General features: G+C 40.7%; 1 protein-coding gene across 1 annotated transcript in view; it reads left to right on the plus strand.

Annotated features, from left to right (window-relative positions):
- Nucleotides 1–7,463: 7,463 nt before the first annotated feature.
- The window catches only part of ncanb (neurocan b), a 342,495-nt gene continuing 337,476 nt past the window's right edge, over nucleotides 7,464–12,482 (plus strand). Inside the window, exon 1 of the mRNA XM_052475091.1 lies at nucleotides 7,464–7,771. The gene's annotated coding sequence lies outside the window, so the exon portion shown is untranslated. The remainder of the gene's footprint in view (nucleotides 7,772–12,482) is intronic.

A 12,482-nucleotide genomic window follows, 5' to 3' on the forward strand; every position in this document is an offset into this window, starting at 1 on the left:
TCAGCCCAAGGGTACAACGGCACTGGCCGCAAAAGGCATGGATTTTTTGGGGGGCATTACGGCCACGCAAAGGGGAGGCAGCTGGAAAATTTGAGGCATTATCAAGTGCTTCTCAAATTGTGAATGAGAGACTGATGAAGTGTGTACAGCCTGCGCAAAATAACAAAGTAGAGCTCAAGCCTTTCAAGCAACTTTTTTCAAATCATCATTGGAGTCGCATCATGCAGCCTTAGAATGTAAAATGTCTAAACATATAGTTACATGAATAACTCTAAATTAAGCAAACAGAAGTACCTATTTCTTTATTAACCGCTCAACATAGAGTAGCCGCATGCTCTCACTCCCTCAAATTCTTTGGAGAAATTATCCTTTCAATTTTTTTCAGCTTTGTTCAATTGAAATCTTCATACTATAGAATGATATACATTAATGCCATAGAATTCTGTTTTAGGCTGGGTTTCTGTACAGCACTTTGAGATATCAGCTGATGTACGAAGGGCTATATAAATACGATTTTATTTGATTTGATTTGATTTGGTTGCTACATGATTCCATATGTGTTATTTCATAGTTTTGATGTCTTCGCTATTATTCTGCAATGTAGAAAATAGTAAAAATAAAGAAAAACTCTTGAATGAGTAGCTGTGTCCAAACTTTTAACTGGTGCTGTATAAACAACTGCAACAGTGATGAATGTAGTTGGGGTGGGTGCAGAGTAAAATGTCCATAGGGGGAGCAGCATGTAAGGTAAGTGACCATTGGAGGGGTGTGGGGGGAAAATATCCATAGGGAGAGTAACAGGGGGAGGGGGGAGAAGGTAGCTCACTAGTGGTGGCTATTCAGCAGCCTGGTGGTCTGGAGGTAGAAACTATCTGCCAGTCTTCCAGTTTTTGCCATAATGTTCGAGTTCTGCCTGCATCTGAGTTGTTTAAGAGCACAGAACAGGGCATGGCTTGTGTGGCTGCGGTCCGTGATGATCTTCTTGGCCTTCCTGTGACACCTGGTGTTCTTCAGCATCCTGAGGTTGGGAAGTCACTATCGTGCCTTCTTCACCACAGAGTCCGTGTCGTTAGACCATTTCATCTTCTCTGACATGTGTATGCCGAGGAATTTGAAGTTATTGAAAGTGCACACGACGGTTCCTCATGAAGTTCACAATCAGATATTTTGTTTTGCTTACGTTGAGGGAGATGTTGTTTTTCCTGGCACCATGCAGTCAAGAGTATCTATCTTCTCACCGTAGGCTGTCTCGTCATTGTTGGTAATCAGCCCTACTATCGTTGTGTCGTCAGCGAACTTGATAATGGAGTTGGAACTGTCTGAGGCCACTCAGTGGTGGGTATACATGAAAAACATGAGGGACTGAGAATGCACCCTTGATTGGCCCCTGTGTTGAGAATCAGTGACAAGGAGGTAATGTTGCCTACCTTCACCACCTGGGGGTGGCCGCCAGGAAGTCCAGGACCCAGTTGCATAGGGAGGAGTTCAGACCCAGGGCCGTGAGCTTTCATTCAAGCTGGGCGATGTTTGTGCAATGTCCACATGTAGCCTACAGCTGTTGTAGGGATATTAGCAGTTCTGGGATTTGTTCTCCCTGGAAAGATCTAACAGCGGACATAAGGAGAGACGAGACAAAACTAGCCAGTTACAGAATATTGTGTTCTAGGACAGCTAATCATACTCAATTCGCAGTTGATATCATTTACCAGGTAACATGTATTTACAGTGTACATGACATGATAAAACTAAGTTAAAAGCTCATGTCATAGCAAGGTGTTGTAGAATGAGCATCTTAAGAAACACATTGCTACAGTATCTTGCAATAACTGATTTGACAGAGAAATATCAGCTAGATAGGATGGCCAGCTGGAGCTATCACCAAGCTATGCTAGCTAGCTGCTGTCAGCTCAGCTAAACACAAGGTCAGCACAGGCTTAGCCTACACATAGAAGCACAGATAGAACAGAGTCAGATGTTTCATCAGATGAATAAATCTGAAGCATCCGGTTGGAATTTTCACTCCACCAAATAAGGCGAGGAGAGGAAGCCCAGTGACCGGCAGTGGGAGAGTATACAGTTGATGTCGGAAGTTTACATACACTTAGGATGGAGTCATTAAAAGTCATTTTTCAACCAATCCACAATTTTCTTGTTAACAAACTATAGATTTGGCAAGTTGGTGAGGACATCTACTTTGTGCATGACACAAGTCATTTGTCCAACAATTGTTTAGACAGATTATTTCACTTCTAAATCACTGTATCACAATTCCAGTGGGTCAGAAGTTGACATACATTAAGTTGACTGTGCCTTTAAATAGCTTGGAAAATTCCAGAAGATTATGTCATGGCTTTAGAAGCTTCTGATAGGCTAATTGACATCATTTGAGTCAATTGGAGGTGTACCTGTGGATGTATTTCAATGCCTACCTTCAAACTCAGTGCCTCTTTGCTTGACACCACACAGCCGTCATACCACTCAGGAAGGAGACGCGTTCTGTCTCCTAGGGATGAACGTACTTTGGTGCAAAAAGTGCAAATCAATCCCAGAACAACAGCAAAGGACCTTGTGAAGATGCTGGAGGAAACAGGTACAAAAGTATCTATATCCACAGTAAAACGAGTCCTATATCGACATAACCTGAAAGGCCGCTCAGCAAGGAAGAAACCACTGCTCCAAAACCGCCAAAAAAAAGCCAGACTATGGTTTGCAACCGCAAACCATAGTCTGAAAATCCTTGTTGCCCAGCAACAGCCCCAAAACATCACTGCTCTAGAGGAGATCTGCATGGAGGAATGGGCCAAAATACCAGCAACAGTGTGTGAAAACCTTGTGAAGACTTACAGAAAACATTTGACCTCTGTCATTGCCAACAAAGGGTATATAAAAGTATTGAGATAAACTTTTGTTATTGACCAAATACTTATTTTCCACCATAATTTGCACATAAATTCATAAAAAATCCTACAATGTGATTTTCTGGATTTTTTTTCTAATTGTCTGTCATAGTTGAAGTGTACCTATGATGAAATTACAGGCCTCATCTTTTTAAGTGGGAGAACTTGCACAATTGGTGGCTGATTAAATACTTTTTTGCCCCACTGTATTTATTCATTAATTTGTTTTTTTATTACCATTTCATTATTTAATTTAACTTAGTCTTACATGCTGGAGCTCAGAGCCTAATATTTTCACAACTTGATGTATTTCGCTAGCTACAGTATAATTCCCCTTTCATCTGTGGTATCATAGCTAACCTGGCTCACTAGCATTATGAAATAATGTTGTTTAACCAAAAGTAGCAACTAGCTAGCTAGTACCAGCTATCTACGTAGCTAACATACTCAACAATACCAGTGTTTTGATGGTTGACAGGCAGTAGAAGTGACTGTATCAGATGTAATCCATTCCTGGCCATCTGGCAATATTGTTGAAATGCATTGGAAGTTTGCACCAACTTTATGGAAGCCCATTTTCACTCTTATTTGCCAAGCTAAATGTACGTGCATTGCACCCATATGCGGACTTGACAACAAATGTTGGAAGAAGGTGAGGACCAAGATGCAGCGTGGTACCGTGTTCATATTTATTAAATAGAACTGAACACTAAATACAAAGTAACAAAAGGAATAACCGAAACAGTTCTGAAAGGTGATACAAATACTAAACAGAAAACAACTACCCACAAAACCCATGTGGGCAAGAGCTACCTAAGTATGGTTCTCAATCAGAGACAACGACAGACAGCTGTCCCTGATTGAGAACCATACCCGGCCCAAAACAAAGAAATACAAGAACATAGAAAAAAGAACATAGAATGCCCACCCTAGTCACACCCTGGCCTAACCAATTATAGAGAATAAAAAGCCTCTATGGCCAGGGCGTGACAGTTACTTGAACTCTATGAAGCATTTCTTTGGGCTGCAATTTCTGAGACTGGTAACTCTAATAAACTTTTCTTTATTTGAGTATGTCAATATGACATACTCAATATTTGTTGCCACTGTTTTGGCATCAAGCTGGTGGCAGTTGTGAAAAAAGTAAATAGTTGGACAGATTGCAGAATTAATTGAAAATGATGCCATTGTTGATTAGATGATTTTTTCATCTATTATAAACTCATGCGCAATATATACACAGATTTAGAAAATGAATATGTTTTTCATTTTTTTTTATTTATTTTTTTACAGTTATTCAACTAAACTCAGCAAAAAAAGAAACAGCCCTTTTTCAGGACCCTGTCTTTCAAAGATAATTCTTTCAAAGATAATGAACCATAAACAATTAATGAACATGCACCTGTGGAATGGTCGTTAAGACACTAACAGCTTACAGACGGTTGGCAATTAAGGTCACAGTTATGAAAACTTAGGACAAAGAGGCCTTTCTACTGACTCTGAAAAACACCAAAAAGAAAGATGCCCAGGGTCCCTGCTCATCTGCGTGAACGAGCCTTAGGCATGCTGCAAGGAGGCATGAGAACTGCAGATGTGGCCAGGGCAATAAATTGCAATGTCCGTACTGTGAGATGCCTAAGACAGTGCTGGTCACTGACGAGTTGCCGTTTTGTCTCACAAGGGGTGATGGTCGGATTTGCGTTTATCGTCGAAGGGATGAGCATTACACAGAGGCCTGTACTCTGGAGCGGGATTGATTTGGAGGTGGAGGGTCCGTCATGGTCTGGTGCGGTGTGTCACAGCATCATCGGACTGAGCTTGTTGTCATTGCAGGCAATCTCAAGGCTGTGCGTTACAGTGAAGACATCCTCCTCCCTCATTTGGTACCCTTCCTGCAGGCTAATCCTGACATGACCCTCCAGCATCACAATGCCACCAGCCATACTACTCGTTCTGTGCGTGATTTCCTGCAAGACAGGAATGTCAGTGTTCTGCCATGGCCAGCGAAGAGCCCGGATCTCAATCCCATTAAGCACGTCTGGACCCTGTTGGATTGGAGGTTGAGGGCTAGGACCATTTCCCCAGAAAAATCTGGGAACTTGCAAGTGCCTTGGTGGAAGAGTGAGGTAATATCTCACAGCAAGAACTGGCAGATCTGGTACAGTCCATGAGGAGGAGATGCACTGCAGTACTTAATGCAGCTGATGGCCACACCAGATACTGACTGTTACTTTTGATTTTGACCCCCCCTTTGTTCAGGGACAAATTATTCAATTTCTGTTAGTCACATGTCTGTGGAACTTGTTCAGTTTATGTCTCAGTTGTTGAATCTTGTTATGTTCATACAAATATTTACACATGTTAAGTTTGCGGAAAATAAACACAGTTGACAGTGAGAGGACTTTTCTTTTTTTGCTAAGTTTATATGTTAATTCCCCAAATTACTGAAGATTCCGGTAAATTGTGGTAAATTACTTATGGCTTTGCAACATTACGTCTGCAAAAAAAGAAAAGATTAAATAAAATGAAATGAAATTATTAACGAGCTGGACAGTCAAGCAACTGAATGTAGATCCATTATAATTTCTACACACATTCAATTTGTTGTTAGTCGTTTTTAAGTATATTGAGTTTGTTGAAAAAATGTTTTAACATCTTTTTTACTCAAACCACCTATGGGCCAGATTGAATTCCCCTCAAGGGCCGGATCCAGCTGGATTGAATCCAGCTGTTTGAAACAATGGATAAACATAACGTTTTGCAGTAAAGAACTTGCATTATGTTCTATCATTGATAAACAGTCCACTATAAACCAAAACATGTATGACTTGTAAATATTAGTCATTTAAAGTGTGTTTCATGGTTGCAAAGGTTGCAAAGGCAAGGGACGTAAATGTCCCCGCAATTCAAGAATGACCGATCAGCAATGAAATGTCAATGGAGAAGGCCCCTTTGTTTTCCTGTAAATGCCACTGGAAATTGGTTAGTAATTGTTTGCTTTGAATACAATGTCATAGTCTATTGGACACAAAAAGCAATGTTTTAAGTGAAAGATAAGTGCAGTAAATATAAAAAGACGAAATTCATAAGCCATTTCCTGGTTGCACATTTTTTAATAGTTTATCTAATTTCAGTTTAGGTGACAAAACAAGCATATAAACTATCTAAACCGCTGTGAAATATTGTTTCCATAACCAAAAATATTGTCTTTTCAGCTGTTTGAAGCTGGTGTACAGAACCAAAATTAAAAGAAGCAAAAACAACAAAAGGAAAATGAAGCATAGAAATAGTGACATAGAATATATATACCATAGAACAGCTCTATCGCTTCTTATACTTGTGTTCAATTAGAATGACAGATCTATAACTTACATTTCTAAGTGAATTTGGTTGGGTCGCCCAAAAATTACATATTGCAGCTTTAACTTTTGACAGACCATGTCGTAGCTGTTGTAGCTGTGTGCGTTGGGAAAACCTAGTGACGCGCTTGGTCCTGGAAGGAAAGCCCTGAACAACAACGTGTGGCGCTTGGTAACACTTCGGCACCATGGACAGCGCAGGTACTATATGCACTGAAAATAGCACTGGTCGGTGTAGAGCCGTCTCAATAGGCCCACAGTTCGTCAGGTTGGAAAGTCTGAAACTCAACACCAGCATATTGTTTAGAATAGGTACACAGTTCAATGTATTACAAGGAGATTTTCTAAAATCCCAATTTCTACACTCCAAGAACAAACCGCGTACGTTTCAAAAATCCCTCTGCAGATTTTTTCCCCCTCCTTAAAAGAAATCAAGCAATACTGAAAGTGTATCTGGTGGGCTGTGAATTAGTAATGCGAGTAATCTCCCCCTTGCGGCACCATGGCGTCTCGTGGGGGATCATTATTCTCCGCGTGGTAAAGTGGTGGGTTGGGAGGCAGTCCTTAATGATTTCTGTAGACTTCAAGAAGGCTAGACAATTATATGAGCTCATATAATCTATAAGAGCTAATAACTCATGACTTTAGCATTAATTGCAATTAGTTGAATGTTTTGGTTGGTGATGCATACCTTTACTAACGTTTTAATATTTTGACAGTGAAGTGTATTATATGCCTGTCTGAGTAGTTGATAGTTTTAGTAGATAGGTGTTAATTAAGTGTTTGGAAGAGCGACAAGCCTATCAGTAAAGTGTGATATCAAACATATTTTAAGACTATAATTAATATATTTTACTTCAGAAACAAGAGTAGGGCTAATTGTGATACTCAGGTTACAGCATTAATGAATTATACGTTTAACTTCCTTACTCCGCAAAGTCAAGGTGAATTTGCATCACAAGGTAACATTATCCCCCAGGCTATTTAATCGTGGCACTCAAAATAGCCAAACGGGATTATACAGTAATAGGGCAGATGTGCCAAATTACACCTCTCTACCTCCCTCCTTCGGTCCCGCTCCCATCCAAAGGACTAACAGCCCTCAACGCCCCCCGCCCATCTCCCCCTTTTCGTCGCTGATTTGAATAACAGGACTCTGCAGCGCGCATCTGCGCTCTTTTGTTCAGTAGCGCTTGGCGTCTGGGGAAGTGAGCATCGTTCTCACTCGGATCACTTATTGTCTGCCTCTCTTCTCTTTGCGTGATAGGATGGACACCAACTAGGCTATACACAGAGATATACCCCGTTTTTGTATTTTGGACCTCTCCTACACCCGATTCGTTCGTTTTTTTCCTGCACTTTATACAGTTTTGGTGCGGCTTGATGGTTCACCTCTGACTGTGGCTCGCAAATAACCGAACACCTGCAACGGATCAGACCAACGTTCCTCAGGCGGTATCGCTCTACATTCCTGAGGACTTGACAGAGACACCAGAGCAGCTCACCTCATAAAAGGTGAGAACAATGTGTATTACTGTTAAATAGCCTATTCTAGTATGTTACATTACGATTCGTCTTTTTGGAGTCGCTTAATAGGAAGCTGGAGAAACCGCTATCTTGGTTCGTCGTTATTATGTAGAATAGTCTACAGTAAGTAGCTCAATAAGGATTAGGATGGGATATCTTCACAAGACAAAACGAGCTATATGGACACGCATTTTCTACCGCTGTATTTAAATGTTAGGCTATGCATGTCTTGAAAATGCTTCAGTATTTAGTTTTCCATGTGAACATTGGCCTATCACTACACTCAGGGTCGCCCCACACTTGTATTTGCTGCCTTAGAGCTAGGCTATCTCATTTGAATGACTAAATTGTCATCGTGGTTTTAATTTCAAATGTAATTTTATTATAAAAAGTTTTAGCCATGCTTTTACATGATTTAACCCTTTCCAATCATGTTATAACATATGTAGAATCATTGTTGATACAACAATTAGCCACTCTTAGCTAAGAGGAAAAGTTCATGCTTGACTGAATGATATTTGAAGAATGATACTTGTCTGTCCCTTTATGATTTAACTGTTAGTCATGTGTGAATAATCCCTGCTTTGCGTGATGTTGTGGTCTGCAAAGTCACCGCCATCACCACGGCAGGGGTGCGACAGAAAATGTGTTTAAATGTGACACATTTAGAGCAATTTAAGGGGATGTTTTAATAGCTTATCGGCTCTCTTATAAAGCCACTTAATTGTTGACGAGTCAATTAAAAGAACATCGACCTTGACGAAACCAACCGGATGAGAATCTGAGCAAGCTTGAGTAGAGTAGAAATTCTGAGTAGAGATTCTAGTCTTTCATACAACCGAGACACTCCATTTAGTATGATATGGTAAGTTTTGTATGGTATGTATTAATTTGTGGATGTCAATCATCCATTTGTATGATATGCTATGAATTACAATTCGTATGATATGTTACAACTTGTAATTTGTATAATATGTTACGAATTTGCAGTATGTACGATATGTTACGAATTCCAATTTTATGAGATTTACATTAGCTGCGTGGCTAAAGTTAGCTAGGCTAGTAGTTAGGGTTGGGGATTAGGAGTTAGGTTAATTAAAGAGTTAAGATTATGGTTAGGGGAAGGGTTATGTGGAAGGGTTATGTTACATTCTAAGTAGTTGCAAAGTTGCTAAAATGCTAAAGTTGTCCATAATGGGAATCGAACACGCAACCTTTTGGTTGCTAGAAGTTATACTCCCGCCCATCCACCCTGACCAACCTCCCTCCTGTCGTTTTTGCCTTAAAGATGCACTATGCAGAATTCACTCTGACCATTTCCTGGTTGCAAAAATTCTAATAGTTTGCCTAATTTCAGGTTTTGTGACAAAACAAGCAAGTATAGTGTAAAGAATCATTGTACCACCTTAAGAGCTGTGAAATGTATTTTCCATAACCCAAAATATTGTATATTCAGCTGTTTGTAGCTGGTGTACAAAACCAGTAAAAGATGCAAAAGCGAAAGCGAAAATGGGAAGCATAGAAATAGCGCACATAGAACATATCTACCTCGTCTTAGACTTGCTTTCAATGAGAATGACATATCTATAACGCACATTTCTATATGAATTTGGTCCAGTCGCCCCAAAAAGTTACATATTGTATCTTAGAGTGACCTTCTGTCCTATGTAACCATACCAAATGTAACATACCATACTAATTTGGGTGTCCCGGATTCACATTTGCTATGTTACGTCTAGTCTATGACAACAGGCTGTGTGAAGTCGACAACCAGGGAGCCCTGTCTGTAAATCCTGAAGCAATGACAACTAGCTAGCCGAAATGGAACCTGAGACGTTATCTTTGATGGCACTCTGTCAAAAATGGCTGTGTGTTGGCTGGCTGTCTGTTTGTATACTTTTTGCTGCCTGAAAACAAACAACTCCTGTCTCCTGCTCAAACTGATAAAAGTGCGTGCCCGAGTGCTGGTGGAGGTTGTTGCGTCAGACTCCAACATGCCTTTTGCGTCTGACAAAGATATGATGCAGCTGAACAGCATAGGCTACATATGTATTTTCAGTGTTATATTTTCAAAGCGTGTCAGAAAGAGAAAGCGGCAGAGGCAGGAGGGATATGCTGGTTGATAGACTGTAGGGAGAGGGGCCTTGTCACGTAGTGACATTGGGGACATCAAAACACCTCAACTGCTGTGTTATTCTTTTTTCCCTTCACTTGGTTGAACAGTCATATGTGGACATGTGTGCATGGAAAATCGTTCCGCCCTGTCACTGACCCGTGTTGGGGGCCATCAGTTCCCTGTGTTTCCTGGGTGGCACCTGTGGAAACCGGAATGATCCCTAAAAAAAGATGATGAGCTCTAATCCTGTTAGTGAGACAGGCACCGATCTATCTATCTCTCTTGTCACTGTCTATCTCTTTCCTCTCTCTGTCTCTCTCTTTCTCTCTCGCTCTCCATCTCTCTGTCTCTCTCTCTTTCTCTCTCGCTCTCCATCTCTCTGTCTCTCTCTCTTTCTCTCTCGCTCTCCATCTCTCTGTCTCTCTCTCTTTCTCTCTCGCTCTCCATCTCTCGGTCTTTTAAATCGTATCTTCCATTTTCTCTCTGTCTCTCTTTCACTCTCTCTCTCTCTAAATTCAGTTTCAGTTCAAATGGCTTTATTGTCATGAGAAACAAAGCAAGTGAAATAGACAAGAAGTAAAAGGGAAATAATCAATAAAAAATTAACAGCAAACATTACACTCACAACAGTTTTTAAAGAATATTGTCATTTCAAATATTATATTATTGGGAATGTTGACGTATGAAAGGGGAAGTAAATCAACATATATAGGTTGTATTTACAGCGGGGTTTGTACTCCACTGGTTGCCCTTTTCTTGTGGCAACAGGTCACACATCTTGCTGCTGGGGTTCCACACTGTGGTATTTCACCTAATAGATATGAGAGTTTATTAGGATTGGATTTGTTTTCAAATAATTTATTGGTCTGTGTAATCTGAGGTAAATGTGTATCTCTGATGTGGTCATACAGTTGGCAGGAGGTTAGGAAGTGTAGCTCGGATTCCACCTTTTGTGGGCAGTGTGCACATAGCCTTTCTTCTCTTGAGAGCCAGTTATGCCGATGGCGGTCTCTCTCGATAGCAAGGCCATGCTCACGGAGTCTGCACATAGTCAAAGCCTTCCTTCATTTTGGATCAGTCACGGTGGTCAGGTATTCTGCTACTTTGTATTCGTTGTTTCGGGCCCAATAACATTCCATGCTCTGTTTTTTGTTTCCAATGTGTCAAATGTTTTTTGTTTTTGTTTCCTCATGATTTGATTGGGTCTAATTGTGTTACTGTACTGGGGCTCTGTAGGTCTGTTTGTGTTCGTGAGCAGAGTCCCTGTACCAGTTGGCAGACGGGACACTTCTCCAAGTTCATCTCTCTGTAGGGTGAGGGCTTTGTTATGGAATGTTTGAGAATCACTCATATCAGTTGTCGCTCTCTCTCTCTATCTCTACCCCCCTCTCTCCAGGTTGAAAGGCTAGCTTGCTGACACCACTAAACTAACCTCAATAAAGGTGTTCTGTGGCACTGCTAATTCGGTTGCTGCTCCATTTTTCTTCTTTTCACCAATGCATAACAGAGAGTTAGCGGCACACTGCTCCCCGGTGGCTGTTTTCCAAAGATGCCGACGAGTGCCAAAAGCTGCTGAGAAATACTGTCATCACAAGGGGCTGAAAAACAGATTGGGGAGAATTCAGAGTATTACCTGCTTTTGCATGGGTTGATTCGCTCCGTCTTTCAATAATGTGCCGCCCTGCTCGGCTGCACACAGCTTAGCACCGACACTTGTAGAGAGCGACGTGAACGCAGAGAATTCAATTTTGCACTTGAGTAGCATCCAAGCCAATGAAATAGCGTTTTTTTTTTAGGTTTCACTCATGTAGTAAATTAATATTGACTTAATGAAGCAGCCACTGGCTGTTGAATTAACAAAATCACTCCCAAACTTTTTCTTAGGAACATGACAAACTGCAGGGTATCCAAATGGCTGCAGAGGGTTCAGATGGTCAATGGTGCCGGCCAGAATTCCTGCTGAAAGCAATACCCCATTCATACATGCAGTACAAAATGGTGCTTATTATTGGTTGTGGGGGGATAGGGCGTTATGCCGACAGACACAAAGACTAATTTAGAGACTTAGACAGCCCTGATCCAATTAATCAGTACAAATGCTCACAGCAGCCTCCATGTAACATTAATTCTGTGTGTTTGTTTGTGTGTGTGATCACTGTGCATGTTTGTGTACGTGTGTGTCTGCACGCTCATGTGTGTGTGTGCTGTGGGCACATAGTCTTTCACATAATGCCACTTTAAGAATATTTACAAATCTCGCATTACTCATCTCATATGTATATACTGTATACCGTATCCTTCACTATCTATTCTTTACTATCTATTGCATCTTAGCTGCTCATCTATATATTTTATATTTATATATTCTCATCCCATTCTTTTAGATTAGATTGTGTGTATTAGGTTTTGTTGTGGAATTTGTTAGATATTATCTGTTAGATACTGCTGCACTGTCGGATCTAGAAGCATAAGCATTTCACTACACTCTCAATAACATCTGCTAACCATGTGTATGTGATCAATAAAATTTGATTTGATTTGCTGCTCTGGCTTTTTGCCAGTCTCTCCCTCATATTGCCAGAA

This window comes from Oncorhynchus keta, chromosome 22 (assembly GCF_023373465.1).
Source record: "Oncorhynchus keta strain PuntledgeMale-10-30-2019 chromosome 22, Oket_V2, whole genome shotgun sequence".
In the NCBI taxonomy this organism is placed as follows: Eukaryota; Metazoa; Chordata; class Actinopteri; order Salmoniformes; family Salmonidae; genus Oncorhynchus; species Oncorhynchus keta.